This window comes from Rattus rattus, chromosome 12, assembly GCF_011064425.1.
Source record: "Rattus rattus isolate New Zealand chromosome 12, Rrattus_CSIRO_v1, whole genome shotgun sequence".
In the NCBI taxonomy this organism is placed as follows: Eukaryota; Metazoa; Chordata; class Mammalia; order Rodentia; family Muridae; genus Rattus; species Rattus rattus.
Genome location: NC_046165.1, coordinates 28,355,105 through 28,367,204, shown reverse-complemented (window position 1 = coordinate 28,367,204; position 12,100 = coordinate 28,355,105). Strand labels below are relative to the sequence as shown.

Here is a 12,100-nt window from a genome sequence, read left to right as displayed (position 1 = left end):
TGAGTTTTATGTCTTGAACCATCCCTGTTTCTCTATGTTGAAGCCAAATTGATAAAGATAAAATAGCTTGTTTTGTGGTTTCTTGAATTCTGTTTCCAGGTTTTACTGAGAATATTTCCTTCCATACTCATTGAACATGAAGAAATCGAGCTGGTACCCAAGTGCACGATTGACCTTACTGCTTTGCTCATGTGGGAAGACAGTTTTCAGGCTCTCAGAGGAGAAAGGTAATCAACGATGTCACTCAGCCACAAAAACTGTGACTTTCAAAAGCTACCTCCTTGACAGATTTACGGGTTCAATACTAGTACAAATGTTATGGGACTAGCAAACAACATTTGACTGGACTTGATGCCTACTCCATACGATGAGGTCACACCAGCATTGTTATTGTGTAGTCAACAGCCTAGGGACGAGATACCTTCTGGAGAAAATTATTATTATTATTATTATTATTATTATTATTATCATTATCATCATCATCATCATCATCATCATCATTATCATTGTTGTTGTTGTTAAAATTATTATTGCACTATTATTTTATTAAAGGAAGAAAAATCAAAAGATACATAACCCCAGTACTATGCCATGAATACATCCATGAAATCTCTTTTTTCAGTAAGTAAAAATTAACACGGGAGAACTACAACTGGATAGGCGTGCAGAGAACTGAGTGCTTTCAGAATACTCAGTCCTGAATGGGATAACTTAGTTTGGGCATTTATACAAAAGATGAAGCCAAAAAGTTATAAGAGCCAAAGGTTGTAGATGACTTAGAAAGCAGTGTCTTCCACAACAATAGGGCTGAAAACACATGAACCCACAGAAACTTGGAAAGCATTCATAAGACCTGAGGTTCAAACCCAACAAAATCCAGCAGTGAAAGAGGACGTGGATGCAGAAAGCCACTTCTAATCAAGCTACATACAACTGATATGGAGCTGGAAAACAGAAAATCAGATTTTTTGAAAGGTGTGACATTGAGTATATAAAATTATCCTATGCCTACAAAATGAATTCCATGTCTTTTTGTTTTATTTCTGTGGAATACATTTGTTGTTTTGGAATTTGTTATCTTACTAGTTACTTGTTTTCATGTTTGTTTTTACTTTGATTTTCCTCTCTGTGTGTGTGTGTGTGAGAGAGAGAGAGAGAGAGAGAGAGAGACAGAGAGAGAGACACAGAGAGAGAGAGAGAGAGAGAGAGAGAGAGAGAGAGAGAGAGAGAGAGAGAATTGGGGAAAAAGAGGACCAATATAATACATAGCAAGGTAGGAAAGTTCTGAGATGAGTTGAAAAATGGAAAAAACATAAACAAAAATATATTGCCATGAAATTTTTGTACAAAAATACTGCTAATTTGGGAATTTGCCAATTAAAAGCGTGATAGGAGGTACCTGAAAAGTAGAAGAACCAGTACATCATATAGAAAAATCACATGAACCTTAAATCTTAATTTTGAAGGCTACTTAAATATTTTTACTCAAAGTATAGAAATAATATCATAACATGTATTATTTAATAATTCTTAGATTAAGGATTAATACAGTGAATATTTTCTATATAGTTTACATATATATGCCATTGTTTAAGATTCTTCTTAAATATTGCCATACATTTTTTTCTTAACCCATAAGAACATCGCAGGAATATCACTACTTGCCATTCAGCTGCTGCCACTCCCACAGTGCTCGGCAATGGACATACGGGCACACATATGTCCACTGCTGGCCTCAGATCCCACCTCTCCACTGTGTTCAGATAGCTCAAGCCATCATGGCCTCCCCACTGCATACAAATAGGCCCTTCGAAAGCACAGTTACTCTCCTAAAAACATAGAAAACAGAAAAGAATGGCATGGGTTAATAATATCTCATTGTACGCTGAAAAGAATGCTATGAAGTGCATACCGTGTTCCATGTTAAAAAAATATAACTGTAAAACATTACTTTTTGTATTTTTAGGGATGTTCTTTCTTAGTTTTTAATTGAAATAAATTTTTTATACTACATATTCTGACGATGATTTCCCTAGTCTTCAGTTCTTCTAGATCCTCCCCCTTCCCCAACCACTATACTACAGCCTCTCTTTCTGTCTCTGTCTCTCTCTCTCTTCTCTCTCTCTGGTTTATCTATCTCTCTCCTTCTCTCTCTTCTTTTTCCTTTTATCTGTCTGAAAACAAACGATTGGGCAAACAAACTAGAGTTTTTTATAGCTAAGTAAAGGGAAAGAACAAGAAACACAAAACCAAAAAATCTGTAAAACAAATACTGCTATTAATAACACGTCCAATTTATACACACAGACACATACAGAGACTGAAACCTCAGAACAGTCAGCCTGAAATAGAATTCTCAGTCAAATCTTTGCCCATCAGGGATTAAGAACCCATGGGGATGATGCCAGAACAAATTGTAAGAGCTAGAGGAGGGAGGACAGCAAATATCAAGGCCATTCAAACCAATGTGACGACATACACAGTGAACTGACAGAGGCTTAGGACACATGGATAGACATGCATCATGCGTGCCCTCTCTCTGTACATTTGTTTCCTGTTCAGTGTTTTATGGGATTCTGAGCACTGCGAACCAGTGGGTCTCTGTTACTTGTGCCTTCCTATTGGGTTCTTTTCTCCAGTTGGTGACAGTTTTGTTTTATCTCATTGTATTATATTTTGTTTAATAAAAAGAAGAAAATATAGCTCATTAATGTTAAAACTCCTCAACTGTCAAAAAGGAAAGTACATTTTTAGAATCTTTAAAAAACCAAGTTTCATAGCACTAAACTATGGATTTTCTAATTTAAAACTACCCTGTTAATAAATTGTCACTAATTTTAGTGCTTTTTATATATGTGTACTTTGACATTAGAAATTAAAATCTTAGCAAGTAGGATTAATATCAATCACTGAGTTTCAGGACCAGTCTAAGTTACATAGGGGGACTCTTTTTAATGAGAGAGAGAGAAAGAGAGAGAGAGAGAGAGAGAGAGAGAGAGAGAGAGAGAGAGAGACAGAAACATATACAAGGCCACAATAATTAAATGCAGCATGAATTATCTATTAAACGAATGGTTTGCGTTAAAGTGAAAAATAACATATAAATTGACATATTTACTTTTTTTTCTTAAGGTATGTGCTGATATTTTGATATCTGATATTTATACTAGTGGCCTTTATTTTCTGTTTAGACTGATTTGGGTATTTGAGGCTTTAATATGAGGTTTCTCATGGAACTTGGGATGTTATTTTTATATTTCTATAGAATGTGATTCAAATTTTGAAGAGAATTGCTTTAAAAGTATAGACCATTTTTTGTAAGCCAGCAATTTCTATAATATTCTTCCAATCACTGAACACAGAGTTTGGTCTTTTTGTTGCCTCTGAGTTTTCAGTATCTTAAAAATTTCATTATAAAAAATCTTTCAAAGGCTTTGATTAGTTTTTGACAACAACTAAGAGAATAAGTAAGTTAATAAAATAATACAAATTCATTAGAAATATTAAATATCCATTAATATCTTTTCTATAAAATCAAACTGCTGCCAAGGGTCCTGAAGCCTCACCATGCTCATTTGACTCATGAAGTTACAACTAAGAGACATAACTGTGAAGGAACATTTAACGATGTACATATACTAGAATATAATTTTATTTAAAATTTGAAATAGCTTATAAATAATTAAGATTGAGATAGAATATAATAAATTATATAAAATAGTAAACATACTATAACTTTTAAAATTAGATAGGCCATTAACTCTTTCAACACAGCTATTCATTAATTACCTCTTAAAATACTAAGCTGTTCATTTCTGTCATCTTGATATGTAAATATTTTACATTTGAAATTTCTATTGTATTATTAGGATTGCTAATTCTCAAAGGCCCTTAATCTTTGCTGTGTCTCAGATATCTCCTTCCTCATTTCTTTTCCCTTTCCCTTCTGCACTGGGTCCTTTCCTAGTGGAGGTCTCCATCAAATCACTCTGTCTCCGAGCTCAGAGAACCCATCAGAAGAGGATGCAGAAATAGTGTCTTTATTTACATACCATAGCCTCCAGTTAGTGTTTTAATCTGACCCCTGAGCATGTGAATGAGGAAGTGTGTGTCTGCTTTTTATCTGTTTACGTGTACCTTTTCTTTGAGAACCATGTTCCTTCTCTTTATTTATTTTTCCCCGATCCCAATGTGTTAGTCTTTGTTTTATATTATTATATTTTGTCTTATATTTTCCCTTAGGATCCTCTTTGTCTTCTAATGAGAGGCAGAAAGATGTATCTGAATGGGAAGTGGGAAGGTAGGTGGGGAGGACCTGGGGGGAGTACAGGAAGGGGAACAGTAATCAGAATCAATGCGAGAAAAGCTAATCTATTTCAATAAAAGGACCAATCCCCCCAAATTAAAAATGTATCACGGCTGTATTTATAAATATATATAAATATATACAAAGGCACAATACTTATATGTAATGAGGAATTCAAGATAAAGACATCTTGAGAGGGTGTAGGGAGCACAAGACTAATTGGCAGCAGTGAGTGACGAGGATGTAAATAGGGTACTCATTTATGAAAACTTCAGAAATAAAAACAAAATTAAAAATATTTATTAGCCATATGTTTGTCGGAGCTAATATATAACCTACACTGGAAAGAAGAATGTGGGCAAAAGAGGAAAATGTGAGACATTGCATATATTGTAGTTGGGCACTTGTATTACTATGACGTTGCAAGAACAGAGTAAAATGGAGTACATGATTCGAATATGGAATGCTAGTTTGTACTGCTGCTGCCTGATCTTTAGTCTCAGTTTATTTTTTACCACCTGTCTAATATTGGGAATATACTAGAATTCATTGTCATGGCTAATCCTCACGATTAAATTTTATATGACTTACAGCATTTGGATGGAGGTCACATAAAATATATAAAAACACATGGCAAATAATAAGCAATAAAAATATTTATAAACAGTCCATGTAGTGGGTATTAGGAATGCCAAAACAGGGTTTCAGCAGAGTGACAAATTAAATGACAAATAATCTACATCCTTAAAACTTGACTCCTTAATGCAATGTCTCTTCCTAAAATTAAATCATTGATTGTATGTCTTTAAATAATAATGTTTGCAAAACCCATAATTACTAGAAAATATTTATACTTTGTGCATGCCTATTCTAATATGTGATATTCCTTTAGCTGTCACTGTATTTAAGACTCTGGTTGCCTTACAATATGTTTATTTATTGCAGCTGTCCTGATTCCTATGCAAAAGATCTAGTAAATTGAGAAAGTAAGTGAATCAGAATATATTCAAAATCAAGATAAAACATTTCAATTCTTCCTTGTATTTTCCAGAAATATCTTTATAAATATAGGAAATTATATATTCAATACTAACTGTTAAAAATACTAAACATCTAATTGAAAAGAAATACATATAATCATTGATTTCAACTGGACTATAATGTAAAATGATGCTTAAAAGTTTCCTTAAATTAATAAAATCATGAATGTTTTAAAAATGGTTGTTGTTGATCACCTATAAAAAGAACAATAATACATTACTATACTATAATATAATTTATTCTTCCTTCAATTGAGAATATTGGCCTTATCGAGGTTGCACAAACCTATGAAAACCAGCTAGTGTCCATCTGGGTTAGAGATATTTTAATATGTTTGGTGCAGAATTTGGTCTTCACAAAGAGCTGGTTTAAGTTTTCACAGGTGATTGTTAAGCCAGTGAAGACTAAGAATGTCTATGACTGTGGAAAATAACATTGATGGGAAGATTCCCATGTTCTGATATCCTTCTGGGAATGTTTTTCTCTTTGTGTTCTTTGGGTTTTATATATTGATGCACAGGGTGAAAGTTGTCACAGTAAGTACAAAGAACAGTTAATGCTGAACTTTATCCAAAGATAACTTTAACTCTTCAAATTAGTTCCTATTCATGCACAAAAGGAGTGTATAATATTATGTTCATATTCTCAGACAGGATATAGGACACAGGGAAAGGAAGAGGATTATTGAAGCACACAAATGGTCCCTGTTTCCATAAGGAAGGAAAAGTGTCTGCCCAAGTTGAAAAGTTGACCCTTGATTCAAAGATTGGAGGAAAATGTATATTTCATTTGGAGATTAATGATTTGGGAAGAAAAACTATTTATATAAGTCTAACATCAAGATTAGATGATCTCAAAGGACAATAAAGGTGTCAGCTTTTATTTTTTTTGACATTTTTCTTTTAAAAAAATTATTAGATATATTTCTTTACATACATTTCAAATGTTATTCCCCTTCCCGATTTCCATCTACTCCCCCCTCCTCCCCCTCCCCCATACGGTTATTTTCCCCCCATACATCATCCTTATTTCCCTCCCCCATATTCCCCTGAACTGGGGGAGCATCCTTGGCAGGACCAAGGGCTTTCCCTTCCATCGGTGCCCCAACAAGGCTATTCTCTGCTACATATGCAGTTGGAGCCCTGGGTCAGTCCATGTATAGACTTTCGGTAGTGGTTTAGTCCCTGGAAGCTCTGGTTGGTTGGCATTGTTTTTTTATGGGGTTGCAAGCTCCTTCAACTCTTTCAATACTTCCTCTAATTCCCCCAAGGGGGTCCTATTCTCAGTTCGGTGGTTTGCTGCTAGCATTGACCTCTGTATTAGACATGCTCTGGATGTGTCTCTCAGGAGAGATCTATATCCGGTCCCTTTCAGCATGCATTTTTTAGCTTCATCAGTCTTACCTAGTTTTGGTGGCTGTATATATATGGGCCACATATGGGGCACGCTCTGAATGGCTGTTCCTTCAATCAATGCTCTAAATTTTGCTTCCATATCCCCTCCTATGGATATTTTTTCCCCTTTTAAGGAGTGGGAGCATCTGCATTTTGGTTATCCTTCTTCTTGAACTTCCTGTGGTCTGTGGATTGCATCTTGGGTAATTCGAGTTTTTTGGCTAATATTCACCTATCTATTTTTAACTGGAAAGTTAATTGACTGGGAATATGAAGCCCAGTGATAGTACAGGGGGAAAGGGCACACAAAGTGGAACCTTAGGTTCCAATAGGATGTACTTTTAACCAACTGGAAGAATAGGGATTGAGCTAGTAAGTGTTTTATTTGGGACATTACGTGACATCACTTTGTTCTGAAAACATGTTTTTATGCTTGTGATTGAGAAATAATATACGATGTGGCCATGCTAAAAATAAGTATGAGAGATGATTTTTTTTCTTGTGAAAGAACAGAGAAAAGTGAAGAACTCACTAAACATATTTAGGATGTATTTACACATTCATTCTGTCACCTTAAATTATTCTTCCAATCATAGTGACGTTACTTTGGAAATATTGTTCAGAATGATATGCCTCTATTTTGTTATCTTCACAGTGTAGTACAGAGCTAGCCCACAGTTCATGTGAAGAATTGAATCAAGTAATATTTACAAAACATTTAAAAATGTGTCCATACATTCTTAATGTATTTTAAGTATGTTGAAGATTATGGTACAATATAATAGTATATATAATACTATTATATTTTTATAATTACATTTATATTAATATATTTATACTATCATAATATAATGTACCAAGAACTAAAGTTTTCTGATTAAATTTCACATTGAGTTATAGAAATTGAGTAACAGTGAAGATACTGGTTTGTAAGTTTAATACCCCCAATGTAGTTTATTACTCTTAAGAGATCTGTATTTGTTTAAGTGTTACATAAAAATAATTGAAGAAATTGCATAGTGGATAAGAGTACTTTATGTTCTTTCAGGAGTCCCTGGTTACATTACCAGCACTCCACAGTGGCTCAGTGCTATCTGTGACTACAGTTAGCAGAGGATCCAATACCTTCCTCTGGCTTGCACGAACACCAGGCATTTAATTGACACACAGAAAGAAAGTCAAGAAAATGCCCATGCCAAAAAAATTAAAATTATCTCAAACTGGACTTACATATGCATTTTCCAATATTTTTGTTAAATTAGTATTTTTGTTCCATTATGAAATTATCGAGGATGATGAACATGATGTATTTAGACATTCTTTAAAATAGCACAACAGCATGCATGTCTAGAAAGGCCAACAGTAACAGACTCTGATGTTCTAGCGTTCTGAATATCAAGTAGAATGATAAATCTGAGGACTCTAGTCATTAGAACTGGCAATCCCCAAAATGGTATCTTGGAAAATGAGGAAAGGGATGTTGAGTTTATATACCTCTAAAACTTTGATGAGAAGACATGCAGGGCACAAAAATTAAAGAGTAGGGAAAGTCAGTACCACAGAGTAGAAATTGTACGAGTAAATAAATATTTCCGTTTTTCCTGGCTGCTATGAAGATCTAAAAATTATGTCTAGGGTGAACTTATCCACTCTTTGTAGTCTGCGAGTATATTTACATCATGACGATGTACCTAGAAACAGTGACAGGAGCCATTGTTTCAAGACATGGAAAAACTTGAGCTGCAGCTTTTGCCCTGTGACTTGCAATGGCCAAAAGACGCTCATTTGCATGCTATGATGTGCCTCTCTCACATCTTCCTCTTAGTTTACCATTCTAGAAATTGGGTTTAATGCATCTCCCTATCTGTTCCCACTCCCTGTTCCATATTCCGTGATAGATTTTGTTATATTGAAGCTTATGAAGAATTGAAACATCTTCATTTTCTACTTAATGGAACCAAATTACAAAATTATTTGAAAAATAATACAGAGATTGTCTATAAATTTGAAAAAAAGAGAGCAGATCAGAAAACAAAGGCATGGATGACCAATTCAGTTAGTACTGGTTTATGATTCTTTGGATTTTCTCAGTACTGATTGTAATGGTATTCTTTTCAGTTCATGTTTTATTCATTTGGAACTTCTGTCTCCAATTTAATTTGGTTAAAGGTTTGTCAATTCTGTTAATCTTTCCAAATAACCATTTTTTCTTTTGCATATTCTAGTAGTGTTTCTTTGTTTTGTGTCTATTTCATAAATCTCCAGACTTGATTTTCACTGACATATTTTCACATTCTTTTAGGGACAGGTATTGAAAGATATGTGTTTTCTAAAGTACATTATTAAGCTGTTAATTTGAGATCTCTTAATACTCTTAATGTAGTTATGTGGTATTACAATCATCCCTCTGAGGACTGTCTTCACTGTCCCACAGGTTTTAGTATGCCATGTTTAATGTGCGATCATAGTAATTGCTATAATCTGTTCACAGAAGAATACTGTCATCAAAACTGTACCATATTTAGTTTTGTTTAATTGTAGTAGTTAGGTTCATAATGAAAATAAAAAGATAAGGGATAATGTTGTTAAAAAATATTAAAACAACCTTCTACGTAGGTAAGTGAAAAACAATAATGTATGCAGAAGGAAACCAAATGAAAGAAAAGTAGGAAAATATGATCCAAATTTTACTATTATGAGTGACAGATAAATGATTAATTTAAGAAATGAGAATTTCTGATAAATTACCTTTTAATAAAAATTAAAAAGTTAATATAATGTATTAGCAAAGCTACTATAAATTCAGTTGTTCTGAGAATATTTCCTAAGCTTTTATATCTCCTGAATACTGATTTCTATTCCCTTACATTAAAAACTTGCAAGGCTTTTTCATATGATATTATATTGATCATGCAATTTCATGTTCACTTACAGTAAATATAAAGAAATACAAGAGAAAACATCCTTTCATGTTTTATTTTTCCATTTCCTAAAAGAATGAAAGGATAATTAGTGAAATAAATGAAGTTACATATGACTTTCATAGTCATCAATGGCTCTCAGAATTAGAGTATTATTTCCAAAGATCTATATTTAAATCTGTGATATTATTCAGGAATCAGGAATGATAAACATTTGTAATCTAAAATATATGAAATCTCGATGTATTTTCATCATTTGTTTACAATTTGAAAGCAGACAGGCAAATATATATTTTTTGCAAAAAATATTCTTTTTAAATAAATCCACATATTTAGTGACATGCAAACATTTACATCATTGTCTCTCTTCCAGTTACCATTTTTCCTTATTTATATTATGAACATATACATATATGTATAATTTTTCTTGGATATTTTATATATTTACATTTCAAATATTATCCCCTTTCCCCTCCCCCTGTTTTTATGAGAATGCTTCCCCTCCCACCCACCAACTCCCACCTCAATGCTCTGGCATTCCCCTAAGTTTGAGAAATGAACCTTCACAGGACCAAGGGCTTTTCCACCTGTTAATGCTAGACAGTGCCATCCTCTGCTACATATGTGGCTGGAGTCACGGGTCCGTCCATGTGTACTCATTGCTTGGCAGTTAATTCCCTGGGAGCTCTGGTGGGATCTGTTTGGTTGATATTATTGTTCTTCCTATGGGGTTGCAAACCCCTTCAGTCCTTTCTCTAACTCCTCATTGGGGTCCCCATGCTTAGTTTAATGTTTAGCTGCAAGCATCCTCATCTGCAGCAGTACGGCTCTGGCAGAACCTCTTAGGAAACATCCATATCAGACTGTGAGGAAGCACTTCTTGACATCAGCAATAAATAGTTACTGAGTTTGGTGGCTGCATATGGGATGGATTCCCAGATGGGTTAGTCTTTGGATGACCCTTTCTTCAATCTTTGCTCCACACTTTGTCTCTGTATTTCCTCCTGTGAGTATTTTGTTCTTCCTTCTAAGAAGGACTGAAGCATTCACATTTTGGTTTTCCTTCTTCTTGAGTTTCCTATGTTCTGTAAATTGTTTCTTGGCTATTCTGAACTTTTGGGCTAATATCCACTATCAGTGAGTGCATAACATGTGTGTTCTAATTCCTAGTCAATTTTATGTAATGTACCCATGATAGTACTTACTATGTTGGTGAGTTTGATTAGAGGCTCCAGTTTCAAACTTGACCTGCCATCCTGGTCCATAAATGACATTATCAGAAATGCAGTTAGGCAATGTTTTGTTCATACTTACATCATTGTCCGTCTGTTGTTGCACAATAGCTTTCCAAAACCCTTCCTCACTTTACTTTTGATTGCACTGTCACTGAATTTTCACGTGTTTTCTAGTTCGATGTATTGCTCCTGTAAATATTCCTATATAGCCCAACCAATGAAATTCTATCTTCTATTCATATCTAAGTCAGCTGCAGAAATTTAGTTTTTTCATTTTTTCTTTGTTTAAGCAACCCTTATTATTGTCTTTATCCACGACTTTCCAATTGAAATTATGGAAACTTTTATTAATATATATCAGATATATCTGACACACCTATATAATATTCATATTTTATTAGTATAAAGTTTGTCTCAATTTAGACTCATTCTATATTAATATAATATATTAAAGTATGATGGATGCTAATTAATGGAAATACATTTTTATTTAATATAGTCTTAGTGTTGCATTCCATTTATATTCATTTCAAATGTAATTTTAAAAGTACTGCAGAGGAGTATAATTGTATAATGCAGTTATTAAAATTAATTAAATAAATTGTCTTCTCTGACTTATAAGTACAATTCTTGATTACATGTTTACTTTTCCAAAATCAATAAATTAAATAAACTTGTGGTAATTCCCTTCTACTTCTACCAAATAAAAACAAAGCAGTTTGGGAGAGGAAAGATCATTGCATTTTGTTCTACAGTTTATTAGCTTTAAGAGTTTTTTGGGAATATTCTTTAACTTCTTAATGTTTATATTGTCAGTATTTGGTCAGATGGTCTTTTCCTTGCATTGTAAGAGAAATTAATTTTCATTAGGGTTTTAATTCTAATATAAGAAACAAATAACTGAGAGGTAATCTTGTTTGTTTTAGACTATTTTTAAATATTTTTATTTTTTCTTTGAGAATTTCATATATGTGCACAGTAAGATTTTATGAAACATAAAAGTTTATTGTTAAATTTTGATGGTAAGGCATGAGCAGGCATAGCATTTTGAGAAATGTTTTATATCGTGAAAATTGTAAAAACTGACATAACTTTAGACACATTTATAAATGATGCTTATTTTAATTTTTTTCACAAAATCCAAAGACAGAAATGTGTATGTTTTACAAAATGTAGTTTGAAAACAATTATAGTTTTCTTTGT

The 12,100-nt window shown here is 33.3% G+C and overlaps 1 protein-coding gene across 1 annotated transcript in view; it reads right to left on the bottom strand.

The window, feature by feature from the left end:
- Klhl1 (kelch like family member 1) overlaps positions 1 to 12,100 on the bottom strand; it is a 477,093-nt gene that overhangs the window by 36,677 nt on the left and 428,316 nt on the right. The gene's annotated exons all lie outside the window — the stretch shown is intronic.